We start from the raw sequence: 19,922 nt of genomic DNA on the forward strand, positions 1-19,922 counted from the left end.
GAGGCATGGGCAAACAGGGATAATTGGTAACTATATTGTGTGTCAATCTGACATTGCTGATGTCTTGTGGATTAGCATCTTGTTAAAATTTAGAATAATTTTTTGTGGGGACACTTGACAGCAATTAATCAGGAATAGATACATAGACTGATGATAAACATCATGGGCCCTCCTATTAGACAATAGGAAATTGGAATGTCTATCATCAAGGTTGCCTCTGCACGGATTCATGATCAATAGCATAAAAGCAGAAACCAAGAAAGCAAAAGAAGGGATGATGTGCAGTACAAATGACCTTTCACCCCTGAACCCATAGTGTCGGGGCTTCTTTGCTGGGCATTCCATGGAAGCTGCTCTTGCAAGATCACTTACAACTTTCTAATTATTAAACAGAATGTTTGCTTTGTAAGCTTCCCTCTCTGTAAGTAATTTATGTCATTTATCACAGTTGTCCATCCCACCCTGGAAATGTTTTGCTTTCCTGATTCTTTGCATCCTTGGCCTATAATCACACCCAAGTCTGTCTTCCCTAAGTATTAACAAGCTTCACTTTCACTTTACAATCTCTCCAGAGTAAATTTTTCTCCAACTATTCTCCTTCTCTTCTCCTTCATCCAGGACACATATTCAATAATTCTAAAACTAATTTTATTATTTATCTTAAACCTCATTTCTCCTACTATATAAATTCCCTATTCAGCACCATGACTTATTTAATACCCAAGTGAAAAACCTCATAATCATCTTCAATTCACCCACCTTATCATCCTCCAACATTAAATCATCACTAAATTCTTTTAGACTAATTTGCCTTACATCTCTCATATTATCCCCTATACTCACTGGAACTACTGGGTCCATTCCTCTTCATTTCTCAGTTGGATTGACAGAGGCAAGAGTCTGAGGCAAAAATGAAGTGCTCACTCTCAAGCAAGGAGATACAATCTCACAGTGGTAAAGATGAGAAGAAAAAGAAGAGGAGGAGAGTTTGAATCAATGTACTCTGTGACCCATTTAGCTAGTCTTTGTCAACAAACTGCAAGGAAGCATATCACATCTCTTCAGCAGCTGTGTGCTTGCTTGCTCAGGTAATGAATGCACACCAATAGCTAAGATTGTTTTCAAATGGGGGAAAATGTCACATTTTTATTGTGCATAAACTAGAAGATACTGAAGAATACCCTGTGGCCCTGGCCATTTCTCACTTGTTCCTCCTCACTACCCTGCTTTTTCTGGATTTGGACACCAAGGACCCATTTATACCCATTAGGACTCTGAGTCCTGCACCTTCATGTCTCAATGTCAGTGAGTTGGAGCAGCGGGTCTTAGTACTCCTGAAAATTGACCAAAGATGACTCACAACAATTTAACTAGCCACAGAAATATCTGTAAACCATGAAATATTATTCCACTAACATCAAAGTAAAAGTATCCCAGCTCATTTTTTCCAAAATTGTCTGCAGCCATTCCAGTACTACTCAAATCAGAAATGTGACAGAGGTAAGTCAGAATGAAAAGAGATATCTGCCTCAGCCAATTGTAGTTTAAATATCTTACCTCTGCAAATTTTTACAAAATCACAAAGCCTTCTAGACACATTGTTAGGGTCTTTCCTCAGTTCATGCAACTTAGTGACCCTGAACCTGCATAAGCTCATCCACAGATCTATACCAGTGAGCTAAGTTTGCACCTAATACCTGGAGCAAAGTTGTCCTGCATACACATACAGAACTTAGAGTCTGGCCTATTAAGAAACTCCTCATTCTTTCATGAATATACACACGCAGCTGCCTGTTTGGAAAGTTCTCTTTTCTCCTTGCTTATAACTATCCAGTTTATTTTTTCATCTCTAAGGAGCTTTCCCTGACCACCTCTAAACAAAATTCACTGCTTTGTGCCTCTAAAGTATATAGAGGCTACCATTAATATTTCATTTATTGGTTCAATCATCAAAATGTACTGAGAATCTCCATGTCCCAGATATGGTGGTGTTGAGCTACGCAGTAAACCGAACAAAGTCTGTGACATCGTGGAGTTTGCATTCTAGTAGGTGCAGTTAGACAATAATCAAATACAGAAGAAAATGTGTAATGTGTAATTTTTTTCAAAAGAGATACAATGTTTTGGGGAAGAACTGGCTATTTTACAAGTGGCCAATGGAAAAGAAATCAAAGAAAATGAAGTTTTAAATTATTTGATATCTGAGTGAAGAACTTTCCAAGAAGCAGGAAAGTCCTGAGACCTTAATGAATATGTTGCTGGTAGATTTGGGGTTTGCTAGGTAGTGGTTAGTAATGAACAGTGAAATATGAACCAGTGACAAAGCAGAACCAGAGGGTTTCTCTGAATTGCCTTTATGAACAATCAAGTAACTTGTAGAACAACAACTGGTATACTAACCCTGAGAACACACACATAAAAACAAATGGAACGATTTTTTTTAAATACATCAAGAAGAAAAGATCAATAGGTCTAGCTAACTCCTGACAGGGCCTACTAGGGTCATTGTAAAGTTAGAAATCATGGCCATGGGCTTCGCAATGTATTTTAGAAGGACATTTTCTTCATCAGTTCAGGTGCACTAAGATGAAGCCACCTGGTCACTGACTTCAGAACCCACGTTAACATAGAACTGACTTGCAGATGAAGTCCCCCTGAATGAGATGGTCACCATAACAGTTCTGGAGAAGACTGGCCCAATACGAAGGAGGAGATAAACCTCTGACTGGAGACTGCAGAAGGTGGAACTCAGATCTCCTGGTAAACATCAAACAGTAATAAATTTGGAAAAAAAAATTTTTTTTTCCTATGTCATTCTCTGCTCAGAAATGACCCACTCTTGAGAGAGAGTATGTTCTTCACATGAGCCTCGCTTTAGTTTCACTCATAATAAAATTCTCTTGCTTGGCTTTTCATGTCTGACTTTAAATTTTTTGTTGTTGTTGTTGGGACACAAGAACCAATGTTTGGAGCTTCAGCTCTCCACTCTCCTGTGATGGTTTCAAGGAACAACAAAGGAGTCCATGATGTTGCAGAACAATGAAGAGACAAGAAGTACCATATGAAATGAGGGAGACAACCAGAGGGCTCCTGAATCGCTGCAGACCTTGCAAAGCCCTTGACTCTTTCTCTGAGTGAGTTGGAAGCCACAGACAAGCTGTGACCAGAGGTTGAAGTGAACTGACTCACTATTTAAAAGCATTACTCTCTTGAGAATAAGCTAAGTTTACAAGAGCAAAAATTTTAGGTTATTAATATTTGAGTTAAGGGTGGTGAGAGAATATTATTTTAAAGCCAGCAGTAGTCTCTTGGGGAGAAAATGTTTGTTCAGAAAAATAATGTCCTCAGGATGTGGTCAGAATGGATTAAGAAAGACAGAGAGCTGCATTATTCTGCATAATGGAGTTGGAGAAAGGTTGAGCTCTGGGGACTATGCAAGGAGGAGATTAATGAATATAGAGCCTTGGAGAGAGCAGCGCACCCGCAAGGTAGGGAAGTACGAGATTCAAGAACAAAGTCAGAGAGAAATTCCCTAGAGGGCAGAGGACCTCTTATGAAAAAATATGAAATATCCAATTTTATGTCATCTAACACACTATCCCATAATATCAAAAATCCTTCCAAATTTTCAAGAAATCAAAAATCTAATACATACACATGCTTCATCTGTGTACTACTGTGAGCGAATGAAGGAAAAAGGACTGCATCATGGAAAATTGGCATGAGTGAAGGAAGAAACAAGGAACAAAGGATAAGATATGAGTATAGCCAACAAGGAAGGGGAAGTGTGCAGGCTAGAAAGACCAGAGAAAGAGTTGCATAAGAAAGATATTAGGTATCTCCTCGTGGTGTGAAGGAGCCCAAGACACTATTTACATGATTAAAGAAGAGTGACCAGAGGCTGACAAAATCCAATGTAACCATTGGATTACCTTTGATTTCACAATGCATAATAATAAAGGGTTCTTGTGTGAGCTCCCGTGTTTTACTTTTCAAGCTAATGTTTACATTGAGCTTACTGTGTTCTGAATCTTATGTTAAGTGCTTTATAAGAATTCTATGAACTAGATATCATTAATATCCCCACATTAAGTATCAAACACCAAGTCTTGAGTAAAGCACTTGATCAAATATAAACAATCAGAATGGGACAGAGCCAGAATTTGAATCCAGGCTGCAACTTCTAGAGCCAATGCTCTTAAGATGCCTTTGTATACCTCTGTCACAGAGGTCACCCATCCATCACCACATTTCTGCTTACAAACCTGGCATTAATTCAGAACATGGAAGAACAATCTGTTTGGGAGGGGGCGGTCCCTGATAGATACTAGAATGTCTAATTGGAGTACAGTCAAATCCTGGCCAAAAAAATTTTTTTAAAAATAAAGTGTATACATTAGAGGATATCTTAATATTATAAAACAGAAGAAAAACAGGAATTGGCTTCAGACCACAGAATTTAAAACAATAAAAAAGTCACTTGAAATTTGAAGATGTACAATGAGACCCACGTTCTGTATAATTACCGTGCATTAATAAAAAAAAACAAAACTGTTGAGATTTTTAAAAAAGAAATTTTAAAATATATATTTTCTAAACATTTGTTTGAAACACTATCTTTAATATAGTTGTTTTACCAGTCTTAATTGGACACTGATATCGAAGTTAGGGCAGCGTGGAGACAAGGGAATTGAGATTGTACAATTCATGGAACAAAGAATTTTAATCAACATATCTTGGCTGAGGGCATGTGTGTGTGTGTGTGTGTGTGTGTGTGTGTGCGTGTGTGTGTGTGTGTGTGGTTTTTTATAACAGCTTCCAAGATAAGTTCAGAATGACTCCTCAGCCATCTTGGACTTATGGGAGACTCACAATCACTGCGTATATGATTAGATAATCAGGGAAAGGACAAATTGTCAAGGAGAGATTAAGAAAGGAGAGTCATGAGATGCTGATAAGACTTAAGCCTACATTGACTTACTTTTCTTTTTTTTCTTAACTGGTACTGGAAAAAGGCACAGCTTATAAGTTTGAAGAAATGAACTTTTTTTTGCCCTTGAAATAGTCTTTTTGAGAAAAAAAAATGAAAGAGTAGCTCAAGCTATATAATATAATTGACTTGCTAAGAATAGGGGGGGGAAAAAGTCTTTGGAAATTAGTGTGTGCTCAGTTTCAGGTATTTCTGTGACTGCTTGCCAGGGTTGGCAGGTTTCTTCTTGAAGGCAGAGCTATTTAAGCATCCTTTTGTCTCATTACAAACTCATGCAACACAGGTATGGAATTGTCAGACACAAAGGAGAAATTATTTATTTTCATCAAAAAATTGTTGATTGGGTCAACATGGTAGCACATGTCTATAATCCCAGTGACTTGGGAGGCTGAGGTGGGAGGATTACAGGTTCAAAGCCAGCCTCAGCAATTTATCGAGACCCTTTCCCAAAAGCAAAAATAAAATGGATTGGGGATGTAGCTCATTGGTAAACTGCCCCTGGGTTCAATCCCTAATACCAAAAAAAAAAAAAAAAAATACATTAGGCCCATACTAAGAGGTTACTATTGCCTTAGGACTTGGAATGAAAAATTAGGAAGATATAATTCCTGCCCTCTAGTCACAGTGTAGAGGAGATTGGCATGGGAGCCCGCAGAACTGATACTCAGCTGGCATGCACCTCAAGACCATCCCACTCATTTACAACTGAGTTCCTCCTACCTGGCTAGTGTCTACACCAAACTGGTTGTTAAACATTTTTAAATATCACCCTTGTTAGCAATTACAATGTTATGTGATGTGTCTTACATTAAAGGCAAATATATGGTGTCAAAAAAATACAGAAAGGACATTCACTGCATCTTAAATTGAAATGGAAATAATAAATAGCCTCATCTGCCCTCTGATAGGGGTTGGGATTGTGGCTCAGTGGTAGAGCACTCTCGCCTAGCACATGCGAGACCCTGGGTTTGATCCTCAGCACCACATAAAAATAAATAAATTAAATAAGGGTATTATAAGTAAATAAAATAAATATTTTTTAAAAAAAGATCTCTTATAAATTATCAGAACTAACCTCCTCACTACAGAGGAAGAGATGGAATCACAGAACGTTTCAGTGGCTTTCCAAAATTCCCCACTTAGGTATGATTAGAGGGAGGTGGATGAGAATCCAGGTCTTCTAATTTATTGTCTCAAAACTCTTTGAACCACTATCCCACAACTCCCCAGTAACGCACACTGTTGTCCCTGCCTAATTCCTACTGTTTTCATGCTCACTGAACTGCCCTCATGCCTTCCCCATTTCTCACCTAATGATTTTAATAACTTCACTAAAACATCAGCAAAGACTAGAGAGAAAACCTGGGTTTGATTTGCAAGCATTGGTTACATCATTTACTGATTCATGACCTTGGGGAAAAAATTATGTCTCTTGGACTCAATTTCTTCATTCAGAAATGGAAAAAGCATGTCTGTGCTTTTGTGAGATTTAGAATAAACCATGAGACTCTGCTTTCAGTTCTTCCCTACTTTAGTCACTTCGCAAAGTGATCTCTCTCAGATCTGACCAAAGGTAGTCCCTCTGCCAAAATCTCTTTGATGGATCTTCAGGCCCAAAGGCAAAAACCTAAACCTCTAAACATAATACACAAAGTTCTTCACAACCTTGACCCAAACTTCTTTGCAATTTTATCTCCAATCACTCCTCACAATATTCTGTGACCTACTTACCCTAACTTCCTATTGCAGCCCCCAAATATGGCATGCGTCCTACTCCTCTGGGGTTTTTTTGTGTTTGTTTGTTTGTTTTTGAGGGGGGATATTGGGGATTGAACTCAGGGACATTCGACCACTGAACCATATTCCCAACCCTATTTTGTATTTTATTTAGAGACAGGGTCTCACTGAGTTGCTTAACACCTCGCTTTTGCTGAGGCTGGATTTGAACTTACAATCCTCCTGCCTCAGCCTCCCAAGCCACTGGAATTACAAGCATGCGCCACAGCACCTGGCCTTTTCTTCCGTTTCTCTGGTACACTTCCACTTCCCAGCATATACTCCTCCCTCCACACCCACCTCTCACTCACAAATTTGCCTACCTCCCTACTTCATGCTTTAAATTTTTGCTTTAATGTTTGACATTTTTTTTTTGCAACCAGAAAGGATTCAGGTACTACTTTTATAATTAAGAGGCTAAATATTCTGGGGAAAAATGTATGTCCACGTTTAAATGTTACCTTTTCTGTTAAAATTTTCAGATACTCTTTGCTCATTTAATTATAATTTTGTGTTAATTTTATAGTTTTTACCTTTCTCTGTTATTAATAACATAATAGACTTATGTGTCTGCCTCTACTGAGTCACTGAGGCAGACAGCATGTCTTATATGTCCCTTATCACTCAACTCATAAATTAGAATATTCCCAAAGAATATTCCCGCAAACAATATTCCCAAAGTACCTCTGAAAAACTAAACAACATGGAGTCAGGATTGTATCCCACAATCTTGAGCAACCCAGACTGTTGCATGCTTTAGAGATTTTCTCTTTCAGGGAAGGAAATAGAGACAAATGTCGGAGCACCCAGTTTAGATTCCCCTACAGTAACTCAACAGTAATCCTCCTGCTCTAAAAACTGTTGTGAGCCATGTTATCCGACACATTATAGAAAATCACTAGACCAGGCTTGCCCCAGGAACTGTTTTCTCGATTCCTCTGACTTTTTAACACTCGATGTGCTTTTTAAAAGGCAAAGTTTGGGGTGTTTGATTAATTTCAACCAGACAGCATGAGTACTCTTTGGGTAGGTAGTACCTGTGAAAAACAGCATGAAAACTGATGGCTTGGTGCTGCTCAGGGTAGATAAAAAGATATGAAGAGCATACTGTTCATTGATCATTTTTAAGAGTATAATTATGAATATGACACAAATATTAATGAAGATTTCTTAGAGGTATTATTTAACTCATTAATTCTTGAAAAAAAGTCAGTAAGAGATTACAACCTGTTTGAAGGATAATCCAAAGACCTTGTCTCTGTGTATTTGAGTCTATGTATGTTAAAATAATAAATACACTGAAAACATGGAAAATGGGTAGATAGAAATTAAACTGTCAACTGTATTATCTTGAGACACAAATTCCTTTGCTGGAAAAGAATCATCGCATCAATATGAGACTTCTACTACTTATAAAGTTATGAAACAACTTGAGATCTACAATAAATAACCTGGAAGTAAAGTGCATGTTAGACAATGCCCAGTTTTCCATTGATGACATCAGATGATCTTTGTTGTTCATTTTTAAGTCTTTCACTATTTTTTCCTCTAATGTCATTCTAATGAATTGACATTTTAAAGCACTAATGTAGTTTCCACAAAAATATTACTTCTAAAATTTAGCAGCATGTCTGTTCTCTGGGCATCCTACTAAATATTCTGACTGTTAATCAACATCGCCTTATAACAACATGATTTAAAAAGTAGAACTGTGTTTCCTAAATTGATTGTCCATTAGATTTAACAAGGGTTCTTCTTAATATCCAAATTTTTTTCAGTCATCTTTCAGGAAATTCTCATTTATGGAATGAGAAAGGAAGTTGCAAGTAAGTATTTTCTTAATAAGTACCCTATATGCTTCTTTTGGTTAGGCAAGTAGGAAAACATTGAATTAAAGCAAGGTTGAAAATATACAGCTAAATATAATTAAATGATGCTTGAATAAACTTTTACTTAAACTAGGAGGCTTATTAAGTCTTTTATTTTTAGAAGAGTGTCTAAATTTGTGGCTACTTACTGTCTCCCAGATTTATATAAGTATTTACTAGGGTATAACCATTAATTGCATCTGAAAAAAACCTCCCTTTTAATTTTTCAAAGGTCTGACTCTCTCCACATTTTTTCTCACCATAGAATGGTAGAGCATTCTTTGAGCTAACAAACTTAATTTAAAAATGTGACAAAGTGATCCGAAAGCAATAAACTGAGGTAAGTCACAAAAAAATAGCAAATAACTGATCCAACAGACCTAAAATCTGAGTTAGTGTGGGAAAGAGGCACAGATGGGGTCGTGAGTCAGAGTGAGAACTGAGTCCCAAGAGCAAATCCAAGATCAATTTTTCAGGAGTGTATAAAGGAGGAAAAGATAATGTTTAAGGAAACAAATACAGTAAATACAGGTAAATTCCTAGTGCCACATTTTTCAGAGAGAAAGATTCTTTATTCTTATAACAGACTGAATCTCAGCCAGTACACATCATTACATTGAAATATTTCTGTAGTAATTGGTAAGTGGTCATTTCTGAGCCCTCTACCTTCCTCTTAGCCAACTCAGGACCCAGAAACTAAAGAGATAATATCCAATATAGCAGAGGACCCCCAAAGTCCTCTCTAGTCCTACGTCCTGTGACAATTGTGATGGCTTTAAGCCCACATCCCACTGGCACTTAAATACTGTCTGTTTTGGTCAACTTTTCATCACTGTGACCAAAATACCCAATAAGAAAGATTTAGAGGAGGAGAAGTTCATTTTGGCTCACAGCTTTAGAGGTTCAGTCCATGGTTGGCTAACACCATATGTTTGGCCCCTAGGTGAGAACATCATGGTGGAAGGGCATGGTGGAAGAAAGCAACTCAGGACAGAGCAACCAGGAAGAAGAAAGAGTATTTTGCTCACTACAGACAAAATATAAACAGCAAAGTCACATCCCCAGTGACTACACTGCCTTCAACCACACCCTACTTGCCTATAGTTTAATCCATGAATCCATGAGTGGATTAATCCATTTATTAGGCTATACCTCTCAAAATCTAATCATTTTGCCTCTGAAAATTCTTGAATTGTCTCACACATGAACTTTTGGGGGACACCTCATATCTAAACCATAATGCTGTCTATTACTCTTGCTAATAGGGATGTCTCCACTAATCTTTCATGATTCTGTGAACCAGATTCCTGATGCTACCAGAAGGAAACTAATTTTCTCCTGGAAAAAATGCATAGTTGTCTTATTATTTTAGCATTGGAATTCAATATCTTATTAACCTGAAAGAATCCCCAATGAAGTTTCAAGTACTCTCCCCACACCATGAGGACCTTCTTTGCAGTTTCTCAGCTTGGGCAGACTGCTTCAACCAACTACTTCAATAGCTCATCCTGCAAATTTCAGCCTCAGAGAAGCCATCCTTGACCCCATCTGTTAGACATCCTGTTATATGTTCCAATTGTGCCTTGCATCTTTTCACAGAACTCTGCACATTTGAAACTGCTTAAGTTAATATTTATAATTATTTATTTACTTTTTGCCAGCACATTTCATGTGGACAGAGACATGTTTGTTTTGCTCATTACTATAGCTCCACCACCGCACTTGGTATATTCTCAATAAATATTTGCTAACAACAAATAACGCTTAGAAAAGTTACAAATTTTTAATTCAAACCTTAAAGGCTATTCATAGTTTTAGTTATTTTCTTGTAACTAATATACATAACTTTTCTTTTCTATAAAAGAAAAGTTATGTATATTAAATTTCAAGTTTCTGAACTGAGACTTTTCTGAATATGTATGCTTTTATAGAGCCATCTAGTGTCCATTTTGTTCAGTGAGATAAAAATATAATAAGGCCAAGAAACACACAATATACCCAACCATAAGCAATACATAATCTCCACCTGACAGTGGCAATTTATATCAGCTGGTCACTTCAATGTCTTTCCTAAGCTACCTCTCCCTTCATTATATAGACACTGAATTAGTCTTTCTAGACTGCTGATAACTAAAACTATGAGAGATCTCTAGCTAATGTGATATGGTAAACAATGTGTTGCTACTTCTTTCCTCTGGAAGTCCCACTAAAATGACAGTAAAGGAAGAGCATAATCATGACATGTAAGGATTAAGAAAAATAAGGTAGGAAGCAATGGCAAATAAGAGAGGTAAGAACATCTTAGGACTTAGAAAAGGAGAAGGATGAGTGGCAGCTAACATCACCATGAGAAAAATCTGAAAGCGAAAGATGCTGTGGAGGAAGCTAACAAGAAGGTGAACCCCAAAACATCTCAAAAAATGGAAAACACCAGTTCTAAAGTCATAGCACTTCTCAAATGGCTGCAGTAGAATCTGCTCCAGTGAGTGTCAATTGAGGAAAAAGTGAAATCTTGCTATCTAAGATACAGGATACCCAACAAAGAAAAGAGGTAAAGGGAATTCCCAGATTGATGTTAAAGAGAAATCTCAGGATTCTCTCAGTGGAATATAGAGCCTTTCAGTATCAATTAGTGTAGGATGATGGGGGAACTCTAAGAAATATCTAAAAGGGAAGACAAAGAAACAAACAAAATTACTACTTGAATATATGGGTAAGAGATTGCAGTTCTACCAGAATATTCAGTGATGGATTAGTCACAGGTACATGGAAAAATAGAAAATAAAAAAATGAGAAAAATATAAATATAGTAAGTTATTCAGCTGAGAATATTTAAATACTTAATAACATAAAAATTAAGTATTGATTTCATCAATTATAACTCCCTCGGGAAGATGGAGGGAAGAAAAATAGTGGAGGTAGCAGACACATGTAAAAGAGCTAAATAAATAGTTAACTATTTAAGTATCAAAACTGAAAACATAAAAACTAACTTTAAAATTACATCATTTAGAAATATGGAGACAAACTTTGAATAAAACAGAAAGTGGTTTCCTCTGAAAGAATTAAGAGTATGACTGCCAACAGAAATTTTATTCTATGCCTTGACTTCTAAATTTATGCGTATAAAGCTTTTAAGTGAAAATATATACATCTTGGTTGGGTTTCAAGATGGCGAAGTAGAGAAGATCACACTCCTGGCTGCTTTGTGGCGTGAAACCAAGAAAGCAGGCAGGTAGTTTCTTAGCAAGGTGGGTGGAAAGAGGAGGAGGGGGGGTGCTTTACTGAAATTTAATATTGGATACTCAAAGTAGATTGGAGACTCAGAAGTTTGGCTATAATAAAATAAGAAAGAAATTCCAGCCCAAGTCACCAGTGAGAATTATCCCTCTGTGAGCACAGTGAAGGGATAAGGGCATTAAAAGAAACTGCACCTTTAGAAGGCCTGAGGCATGCCTAGGTAAGGAGAATTTAGAAATCGAAGACACTGCCCAACTAAACTGAAAGGTGTGCTGCACAATAGCCTTGTACAGGGGAAAAAATGCATCTCTCCTGGCGGAAGCTAAGTACAGAGGGAGGAAGCATTTTGCAGCCACAGTGGCAGCTGGGGGAGCTGATTCCTGGCAAACCTGAGTCTGGCCTGAAATACAGGCTCATCCAACTCTCACTGCACAACATAGAGTATGCCTAAATGACCAGGAGAAAATCAGACATGGAGAAAGGTTTATCCAGGGGACAAATGGTCGTGGAAACCCACTTGGATCTTCCCTTCCCCTCCAATCTGGCTGCTTGCAGGATCAACTAGGAGAGATGCAACTGGTCAGGAAAGGGAGATTGAGTTTGGAGACTGAAACTGAGACCAGGAAATGTGTTTTCCACACGTGACAGAGTTGACAGAGTAGACTAAGAAATGGTTCCTCAAAGACAAGAATGGAACCCGGGGAGATCCCTGGAGTGCACTCTTTCAGTGAGGACTGGCTGGGTCCTGGAGGTACACTGATTTAAAATCTCCAGACAAGGCAAAAGAAAGAAATTAAAGGAATATGAATAGGGAAAGAAGAGCTCAAACTATCCCTATTTGCCAATGACATGATTCTATATTTAGAAGACCCAAAAAATTCCACCAGAAAACTTCTAGAACTCATAAACAAATTAAACAAAGTAGCAGGATATAAAATTAACACCCGTAAATCAATTGCATTCCTGTACACCAATGACAAGTCAACTGAAAAAGAAATTTGGAAAACTATTCCATTCACAATTGCCTCAAAAAATAAAATAAAATACTTGGGAATCAATCTAAGAAAAGAGGTGAAAGACCTCTACAATGAAAGCTACAGAATACTAAAGAAAGAAATTGAAGAAGACCTTAGAAGATGGAAAGATCTTTTATGTTCTTGGATAGACAGAATTAATATTATCAAAATGGCCATACTACCAAAAGCAATATACAGATTCAATGCAATTCCTATTAAAATACAAATAACATTCTTTATTGAAATAGAAAAAGCAGTCACAAAATACATTTGGGAAAATAAAAGACCCAGGGCTGAGTTTGTGGCTCAGTGGTAGAGAACTTGCCTAGCATGTGTGAGGAATTGGGTTTGATTCTCAGCACCACATATAAACAAATAAAGAACATAAGTGTCCATCAACAACTAAAAATATGTGTTTGTGTCTGAAAAGAACATCAAAACTGTCACTATAATTAAAAGAGAGAGAGAGAGAGAGAGAGAGAGAGAGAGAGAGAGAGAGAGACCCAGAATAGCCAAAGCAATCCTGAGCAAGAAGAGTGAAACAGGAGGCATCACAATACTAGACCTTAAACTATACTACAAAGCTAGAGTAAAAATGGCATGGTATTGGCTCCAAAACAGACATGAAGACCAGTGGTACAGAATAGAAGACACAGAGACAAACCCACATAAATATGGTTATTTCATATTAGACAAAGGTACCATAAACATACATTGGAGAAAAGATAGCCTCTTCAAAAAAAAAAGTGCTAGGAAAACTGGAAATCCATATGTAGCAAAATGAAATTAAACCCCTATCTTTAACCCTGCACAAAATTCAACTCAAAGTGGATAAAGGACCTAGGCATTAGACCAGAGACTCTGTACCTACTAGAAGAAAGCGTAAGCCCAAATATCCATCATGTTGTCTTTGAAAGCAAATTCCTCAAAAATACTCCTGAAGCACAAGAAGTAAAATCAACAATCAATAAATGGGATAGTTTCAAACTAAAATCTTCTTCACAGCAAACGAAACAATCAATACGTGAACAGAGGGCCTGCAGAATGGGAAAAAAAAAAATCTTTGCCACCTGCACTTCAGATAGAGCATTAATCTCCAGGATATATAAAGAACTCAAAAAACTTAGCACCAGAAATACAAATAACTCAATCAATAAATTGGCAAAGTAACTGAATAGACACTTCTCAGAAGAAATATGACTGGTTCAACATCTCTAGCAATTAGAGAAATGCAAGTCAAAACTACTCTAATATTTCATCTCACTCCAGTCAGAATGGCAATATCAAGAAAACAAGTAACACTAAATGTTGGGGAGGATGTGGGAAAAAGGGTTTGCTCATACATGTCTGGTGGGACTGCAAATTGGTGCAACCACTATTGAAAGCAGTATGGAGATTCCTCATAAAACTTGGAATAGAAGCACCATTTGACCCAGTTATCCCACTGCTAGGTTTATACTCAAAGGACTTAAAATCAGTGTACTACAATGATGCAGCTTCATCAATGTTTACAACAGCTTAAGTCACAATAGATAAACTATGGAACCAACCTAGGTGCCTTTCAACAGATGAATGGATTAAGAAAATGTGGTAAATATACACAATGAAATATTACTCAACCTTAATAAAGAATGAAATTATGGCATTTGCTGGTAAATGGATGGAACTGGAGACTATCATGCTAAGTGAAATAAGCCAATCCCCCCAAACCAAAGACTGAATGTTCTCTCTGATATGTGGATGCTCACTCACAATAGGTGGGGGTGAGAGAGGATGGAAAAGGGGAGTTTCACCAGATTCCACAGGGCAGAATAGGGGAAGAGAGAGGTTATAGGAATGGGAAAGACAGTAGAATGAATCAGACATAACTTTTCTATATTTATATATGAATACATGACCAGTGTAACTCAATATCATGTACAAACACAAGAATGGGAAGTTATACTCCATGTATGTATAATATATCAAAATACATTCTATTGTTATGTATAACTAAAAATAACAAATTAAATATATATATATATATATATATATATATATATATATATATATAATATTGGTTTTTTAATTTTTTTAGGTGTAGTTGGACACAATATCTATTTATTTTTATGTGGTACTGAGGATTGAACCCAAGTCTAATATCTCTCTCTGTCTCTCTCTCTTTCTTTTTCCATTGTACTTCCACACTGAGGTGTGGTGAAAGAACACATTTTCAGGTTCTGTCTAAAAGGGATCAGTGCTGACAGCCTCTCTTTGACCTAATTTAAAATTTTTATCACATAATATTGAAAAAATAACTTTTCAATGTGTCAATCAATGAGATATACACAAAAGACACATCACTGCTTTTGTAAAAAATCTCTCTTGTTGGGAGTGCTAAAGACAGCTTGCAGTAAAAGAAAATCTCTAAAGATTGTGATAAAAAATGAAATGGAGAGGGGAAACTGGCCACTTCCCTTATCTACAGTCTTTCAGAGAGGGTCTAAACAGAATGACCTTTGTCGTAAAGTAAAAGAGTGTACTCATAAAACACCTGAAGAATTCCACCTGTGCAGTGGGCACTCGACCTATCCTGTGTATTCTGCCTGCTCGTGATTGTGGTGTGGCCTTCCGTTGTATTCCAGCTGGCTGCGACCAAGGAGTAAGAGATAAAATATCCAAAATATCTTTCTTTGGGATAGGTAAACAGTATGATTGGGGCATTTGCAGCCCTGAGGTTGAATATTTCCCCTCGCAATGGGTTCTTGAATATAAACAGCCAATTTTTTCTTTCTGGGGGGCATATTTATAACATCTGGCATCACAAAGCACATGTCCTGAGAGCACCAGACATCATCCTTGTCCAATTCCCTACAAGACTTTTTACCAGCAACTCTTTTTCATAATTGGGGCAAAAGAATGGCATTTTAAAAATAATTATTTTAATATTCATTTATTTATTTTTATGCAATGCTAAGGATCCAACCCAGTGCTTCACACATGCTAGGCAAGTGCTCTGCCACTGATCTATAGCCACAACCCAAAAGTCTGACATCTTATGATAGCTCTTAGAACCCCTCTAAATAGCTTCCCATACTATAATGGGAGCAGTAATTCAAAGAGGGCTGCTTGTCAGGCATGATCAGTCATCTACCAGGGCTTTTCTTTTAGCCTACACATTCTGCCTTTGTGTATAGACCCATACTTTTATGATAGCTACCTTCTTTGTAAGCCTTAAAGCACTGAAACATTCTTAAATGGGTTGACTGTTTTTCATTAGAATGCCTACAGAGGTTAAAGAATATGCTCTCATTTCTCAACATTACAAAATCATGGACTACTCCAAACTCATACCTGCTATCAAAGTACAAATTAACTATCATCACTGGCTAATTGGAAAGCTCTGATGAGTTTGATGACTATAATAAAAATCATCCATGTTGATTGTACCTCTGATAAGAGTTCATATTGTAGACAGCAATCAGTTGAATACATCACTTGTATACCTCAAAGTCTTGAGACTCCCCAACCTTATTATTGGGTTGCCCATTGGTATAACCTGAAAATATTTGCATTTTCCAGCAGATGAAAAGCTTGAAGACGATATATTTTCCAAAGCCAGACTGTGATAGGGAAATTAAGACAAACATGAGTCATTTTCATACAATTTTTAGCAAATTGAAAGGAAAAGTGTGTTTTAAGGCTGTCATTCTAAAGAGAGATCTTTTGAACTTCTCAGGTCCCAGGACTGAGTGGAAGAAAATACTCCAAGGGTCTTTGCCTATCCTTGTCTCTACGAATTTCCTCTACTGCAAATAATGACAAGTATAAATAAGGAAACAGTATTGTTACTAACAGACAATTTTCCAACAAGCAAAAACTTTTGAATCTACTCATATAATCAAAAGATCCTTAAAAGGCATCTAATTTCCTAAAAGAAAAAAATAAAGGTAGCACTCAAGAGCTCAGCAGAAAGAATATCATAAGTCAGACCTTAGAAAAACTTACCCACTATTGGTTTCCCCAGCAGGAGATACCTCCCAAGAAATAGCCAAAGTACATTCCTCAAGTATCAGAGATATCACCAAAGAGAAGACTCAAGGAATCTTAGTACAGCACATTGGTTTTGAATTAAGGGTCCTAGGATACGGAAATAAGGGATCCTGAAATAAATCTTGGTAGAATTTTCATATTGTTGAAATCTCAAAAATATAACCAAAGCTTTATCAAGCATAGTTATATTTATTAAAATCTACTACAGTGAGGTAGGTTTTCACTTTAATATTTTGAGAAATCAAGTATACTGAAAAAAAAAGTATTACATTTTGAAGATTTTCAATTTGCTAACTTCTGCACTCTCTTTCTCTCTCTTTGTTTCTCTCTCTGTCTCTCTCTCTCTCTGTGTGTTAAACATACTTTGGGGAAAAGCCCTCTGGAATATATTATATATCTGAATCTTCTTTTAAATATGACATTGATTTGAAAAAAGTGGACTTTTATGAATTCAAACCTATACATAGATGGTCACATAAAATACCAAGTGAGACTCTCAGGTGTTCACACTAAACGCATATTCTTGTCATCTGCCTGCTAGTCAGTAAATGGTGAAATAATAAATAGGTTACAGACCTTAAAATTCTATAATTTCCCTTTAGACTAATATTCTCAAAAGCATACTGTATATCCATCCAATGTGTACATATTCTCACCCACTCAAATACATTTACTCTTCTCTGCCATTAGAAAAAATTTGGTAAAATTTAGTTTTTTAAAAAAGTGACAGATAGTACTGGTATTTTATTTAATATTAAAAAGATTTCATTTTTTACAGCTGTGGTACACCATGTTTAAATACCACAAATATCAGAATTTTGTACAACCAACTATACACTTGGTGGATTTAAGGTTTGATAGTGAGTACTCAAGTGCAGTTAGATAAAATTTATAAGTTTTAGTGTTCTATAATTCACAATAACCTATTACATATTTTATGACTAGCTAGAAAGGAGGAACTCAAAGGCTCTAAACACAAAGTAATTATAAGGAGATAATGGTCTTAAGAATTAGGTGGCAAGTATATAATTTACTTTAAAATTAAATTTATCTTTAACCTGTGTATAAAATCACATAAATTACATATATTAATATAGTACCACGTGATGTTTCAATACATCTATCTACTCAAACATTTATCACTTGTTTATGGCAAAGGCATTCAAAATCCCAGTGGAAAAGCGCTTGCTTGGCATGTGTGAGGCATTGGGTTTGATTCTCAACACCATATACAAATAAATAAAATAAAGATCCATCAACAACTAAAAAATACTTTTTAAAAAAAAATTCTGTATTCTAGGTGCACAATCGTTACCTGTATTCGCCCTACTCTGCGTTCTCTAACTTCTTACTCCTAAGTGAAACTTACTACCTACCCTTTGATCAACCCTTCTCCATCTCTCTCTTCCTTGTCCTCTTCCAGGTCTCTGTTCACCACCCCTCTATTCTAAATTCCTGTGAGATTAGCTTTTTTATATTTCACGTATAAGTGAGACCATAAGGTACTTGTCTTCCTGAGACTGGCTTATTTCACTTAACATAATGTTGATGCAATTAACAGGATTTTCATTGTAGAGGTCTTTCATCTCCATGGTTAGGTTTATTCCCATGTTTTTTTGTTTGTTCGTTTGTTTGGTTGGTTATTTGGTAGGTTGTTTGTGTTTGTTGTTTTGAGGTTATTATGAATGAAATTGTTTTCATGATTTCTTTCTCAACAAGTTCACTATAGGTATATAGAAAAGCTACTAATTTTTTTTCTATTTTTACTGTTTATTTTAATTTTTATTAGTGCACTATAATAGTGGAATTCAGTGTTACATATTTGTACATACACATGCTATAACAATATGATTCCATCAGTTCATTTCCCAGTATACCTCCCTTATTTCTTATCACTCCATTTTTCCATCAACCTTAACTTATTTTTCTCCTATTTGGTAAAAATATCCTGGAATTGTACAGTTCCTCCAGGATGCCAATTAAGCTTTTTTACCTACCATATTCTAAAACTCATGGCTACAAGACAAGCTCTCTCAAGTGATATTTTCTATACTCAACTATTGCATTCTCCTCCTCACACAAATCCTTACCACATATCAGCCTATCAAAATAATTTGCCATTTGCAGAAGAGATACTATATGGCTCCCACACAATGCCACCTGGATGCCCAAAGTGCCTATCTCATGCTTGACCTCACACTAGGTAAGAGTTATGTCAAATGCATTGTCCCTCTTTAAAAAAAATTTTTTTATTAGTTGCTCAAAACATTACAATGATCTTGACATATCATACATTTTATTCAAATGGGGTACATAATCTTAATCTTATTTTTCCACGTGAACAGATTGCAAGATCACACTGGTTATATTCCACATATTATTCCTAGATAATGGTGGTTAAGCAACCTTGGAGCATAGTATGGAAGATGTTCTGAGATCTTGACTTGAAAGTAATACATCAGCACTGCCAACACATACTTATGGCCAAAAAAAGTCACCAGACAGCACAGAATCTAAGAGCCAGTAAACAGATGCCACCTCCACCTCTTTTTGGAAGGAAATCTTGCAAAGTGTGCAGTTATAGGAAACAACAGATTGTAGCCCTGAGTTTTAGAATTTGTTAGGTAAAAGCTGAATGGTAGTTAAATTTGGAAATATTTCCAATGACAGATTTGAAAGAAAACTAAATTTTAAAAGACAGTAATCAGACTGTGAATAGCAAAGCTACGGATGAACTACACAGAAAATATACAGAAAAGGAACAATTTTTAATGTAAAATACCAACCATAAAACCAAATTATAGTCAAAATAAATTGGCATATTAACCTTAATTCTTCCATATTATATGTAACCAAAATAGATCGCCTAGTGTAGCATGTAATGCTATGTACAGCAAAGGCATTCAGTAAATACTTTTTGTCTAAATTTTTTTTTTTTTTTTTTTTTAGATTGCAGACCTTTATTTGGTTCCTTACAGGGAACCACCAAAGATTTTAGTT

This window comes from Callospermophilus lateralis, chromosome 16, assembly GCF_048772815.1.
Source record: "Callospermophilus lateralis isolate mCalLat2 chromosome 16, mCalLat2.hap1, whole genome shotgun sequence".
NCBI lineage: Eukaryota > Metazoa > Chordata > Mammalia > Rodentia > Sciuridae > Callospermophilus > Callospermophilus lateralis.